We start from the raw sequence: 4,058 nt of genomic DNA, 5'->3' as shown, positions 1-4,058 counted from the left end.
GAAGACTCCATTTTAGAAGAAATTAACAATGTATCTATTAAGGATTGACCAAGCCATGGACATATGGGAGGCTTTCAAAAGAGATGAAGCACCTGGGCTTGACTACTTGGGTCTTGGAGACCATCTGAAAATCTTTCCCCTATGGTCACATTTTATTCGTTGTATCACAGTGCCCAGTATATATATATATATATATATATATATATATATATATATATATATATATATATATATATTGGATTGAATTGGTTTGGATTGGATTAGTTACACTTGTTAGAAAATACACTGAAAATTGAACATAAAATTGTAACAAGACAGGTAGGAAAATCGTCAGTTTTTCCTCTTAAGTCATTCTGGAAATTAGGGAATCTAATAAAGAGAATTCTTCCAGCTATCCAGATGCAAAGGTCCCAAAGATTGCATCAGAGGAGTCCCCACATTTGTAGATGCTCTGGTGCTCACTCTTCTAACCCTGCTTGTACTGAAACAATATCTTCTGAGCTTCTCTTCTCAGAGTTCTAGGAATCACCCTGAAGGTACTCTGACACAATCACTTATAAGTCCCTATTCTGGTATGTTTTCTCCAGTATCAATTACCAGTTAACTAATATTTTTCCATTATCATTAGTCAATTTACATCAACCTGCTTTCACAAAGGCATATTGGCTATATGTCTATCAGGGACAAAAATACTCCAAAATCCTCTCAAACCAAGGCATACATTTTCCCCACATTTGGTCCTTGGGAGGATGGACCTAATTTCAAATTAGTAATTACAAAATATGCCCCCTCACCCCCAAATTCCAGGTCTGAGTGGACTTAGGAGATGGATTCTTAAATCACTCATGTTTTAGATGTTGGATTAATTTATTGCTAGGCTGCCTCAAGCTTGTTTGGCTCTTCGCTAGGCTCAGCGGCTGTGGTTATCTGAAGATTGTCATGAACCATTTGCTGGACCTCCAGGGATTCTTCCAACCTTTCAGAATGAATAAGGTCCTCATCTGACCCATTCCATGTCCACTTTTCTTCTGAAATCAGTGAAGAATTTGCTCAACAGAGAGGGTGTTGTGCATCAGAGCCCTGCGGTGGCTGAGCTGAATAGGACAGCCCATGACAGGCAGCTGGACCTTGCCACTTAGACCTTGCTCCAGCATCTAAGGGAATGAAGCAGGAAGGGAAGGGGGGGGTGGGGGATAAGTATTTATTAAATTGACCGCTATATTCTAAATATTATCTTTACAAACGTTATCTCACAGCAATTCCCATTTTACAGTTGAGAAAACTGAGGCAAACAAGTTCAATGTCCAGGATCACAAAACTAGTGTCATATCATAATCTCTGTCCTGTCTCCGTCTGTGTATGTGTCTCTGTATGTTCCTGTTTCTGTGATGGGTCTCTGTATCTATCTCTCTGTGTCTATCTTTGTCTCTGTATGTAAGTGTCTCTGTGACTGTGTTTCTGTGTTGTCTGTCTCTCTGTCTGTCTAGTTCTCACTCTGTATGTGCATGTCTCTCCATCTCTCTCTCTCTCTCTGTCTCTACCTCCTACCTCTGTCTGTCTCCCTCTCTGTTTTTCTATCTGCCTGCCTGTCTCCCTCCCACTCTTTTCTCTCTCTTTGCCTCTGTCTCTATCTCTCTCTGTTGCTCTAATTTGTCACCTTACCCTAAAAAACAAAAAGCCCCTTTTCCAGGGCTCCCTATGACTTCACCCCAGCGAGGCTGGAGGGGATCCTGGCAGCAGAGGCAGCCGCAGCGGAGGTGATGATGGGATTGGCTCACAAAGCTCCTCAAGGCTGGAGAGAGAGACGGGGTGAGGCCGGGTTGGGGTGCCCTGTGCCCAGGAGATCCGACCTCTGGGTGAGAGCGTGAGCAGGCGTTGGCTGCAGACCGGTGTGAGATTTTGTGCAAGAGTGCATGGGAGACGACGCTTTTGGTGGGTGTGCAATGGGAGTGATTCGGGTTCTCCTAAAAGTTGGCTGCTCCCCTAAGGGCAGAGCAAGCTGGAATCGTAGCCGGAGAGACTTATTGGGCCAATGCTCTACCTAGTCCCGCCCTGGAGGAGAGGGATCCCAAAGTTTTCCCTAAGAATATTCAGCCAATTCTATAAAGAGAACAAAACAAACTTAGACTGGGTCAGAAATGTGTTTGTCCTCTTTATATTCAACTTTCAACTCCTCCTGACCGAGGGCCGGTTAGCTCAGTTGGTTAGAGCGTGGTGCTAATAACGCCAAGGTCGCGGGTTCGATCCCCGTACGGGCCAGTTATTTTGGTGTTCTGACAATCACACTTTATAAAGTTTCCGGGAATCCGAATTTCTGTTTCTCTCACTCCTTAGGTTCCTATCTTGGAGGGAAAAGGAAGCAAACTGTTTACATGACCCCACTTAAATATGTTTTAAATATGTTTTTATTCTGATCTTAACAAACATGAAATAAAATGGGTATTTCCGAATAAAGAGTAAAGCAAAAAGAGTAAGATTTAGTCTTAAGCATCTGAATACCAGCCTGTACCTTTCGAAGCTGTCCTGCTTGTCTGGGCTTCTTTTGGACCTTCCTTCTGTTCTTTTACGCGCATTTACCCTTCAGGTGACCTCCACTTTGCTCATCCAGAAAACAGAAACAATATCTACCTCACAGATACAAAGAGTCTTTAAGGAAACTCTATAAAGTAAGACAAATGGGCAAGGGAGATGGTTATAAAAGTGATGCCAGAAAAACACTGAAAGAATAGATTTCAAACCTAGACTTGCTCCCAACTAATCGTGAGGGTAGCAGCTCCAAGAGAAAGGTCATTTCCAGGAATTTGATAAAAATGTATTCGTTTAAAAAAAAAATAGTGAGCCGGGGTGGGGGAGGGGCGGAGTTTTGAAGGACGCGCTTTTAGAGTGCAGTCTGCTTTACTAACATTTTTCTCCATCACTTAATTCTAGAGAAAATCCAGAAAACAATAAGGCAAGTCCTCATTTGTACTACGTTTGTCTGCGTGTTTCGGAGGTGGAAATATTTACTCTGAAATGTTAAACACTGGCTTGGAAACCTTTTCATCCCTGGCACATTTCCCTTTTCCCACCTTCAACAATTATTAATTGTTCATTGAGTAAATCACTATGTATAAAGTTTCTATACAAATAGTGCATATATATATACATTGATACATATCGTGACAGAGACTGGGATGCCATTCATTGCTGTATGTTTAAGTGAGAATAGAGAAATGACAGTTTAATTTATGAGAAGTCTATGGGGACACTAGAAATTAAATGTTATTCTGTCATGATTGGAGTAATAGTGAATGAGAAACAAGAGTTTTCCAAGAGAAATGATTTAAACTATTATCTTTTGAAAAACATGATAAGAATTCTTTAGAAAAGATTTTAATTGCCATACTGAGTGAGTTTAATGGTAGATTTGTGTTTCCAGAATTCCGAAGTCAGCATTAGTAGTAATGGTTAAGAAGTACCTGGTTGTTAATCTCTCTCACAAAGGCAACAGTGTAAATAATTATCTTTCTATTCTAGTTAATGAATTATCTAGACTTTTATTTAAACTAGGAGTTTAAGGGATTTTATAAAGAGATGAGCATAAGTTTTATTTCTTCAGTTCATTTTATATTTAATAAACCAGTATAGGAGTCCAGAGCTAATTGATTAATTATTGAAAGACATGTTGTCATTATCATAATTTATGAGGAAACAGAATAATATATTACTTGGATGCTTTAATCTGGAGTTAAGAGTGAGGAAGCTGAAGAAAATTCAGTTTTATATCATCTAAGAGATGGGAGTTTGGTGTGATTATTAGCTAATCTAGTGCATCACCCAAATCCTACATAGGTTGCGCTTTTTGAGTGTTAATGCACAATGTTGGTTCACATATGTGTGTGTGTGCCTATATGTTGTATATGCAGTAGGTGGTCTAATAAGTGCACAAACACTATCAATGCTGATGATAGAAATTCTCCATACATCATCATGATTTTCCTCAAAATATTTCCCAAGCATTATCCTTCTAGAATAGTTGCAACAACCAGGCAAGCTAACAGGCCTGCATATGCACTAGA

The 4,058-nt window shown here is 40.0% G+C and overlaps 1 non-coding gene across 1 annotated transcript; it reads left to right on the top strand.

Moving 5' to 3' along the window:
* The first annotated feature begins 2,185 nt into the window (after nt 1-2,185).
* On the top strand, nt 2,186-2,259 carry TRNAI-AAU (transfer RNA isoleucine (anticodon AAU)). The gene has a single exon. It is a non-coding gene; the product is annotated as a tRNA-Ile (tRNA).
* The last annotated feature ends 1,799 nt before the right edge of the window (nt 2,260-4,058 follow it).

This window comes from Macrotis lagotis, chromosome 5 (genome assembly GCF_037893015.1).
Source record: "Macrotis lagotis isolate mMagLag1 chromosome 5, bilby.v1.9.chrom.fasta, whole genome shotgun sequence".
Lineage (NCBI taxonomy): Eukaryota > Metazoa > Chordata > Mammalia > Peramelemorphia > Peramelidae > Macrotis > Macrotis lagotis.
This window is presented reverse-complemented; position numbering and strand designations above follow the sequence as displayed.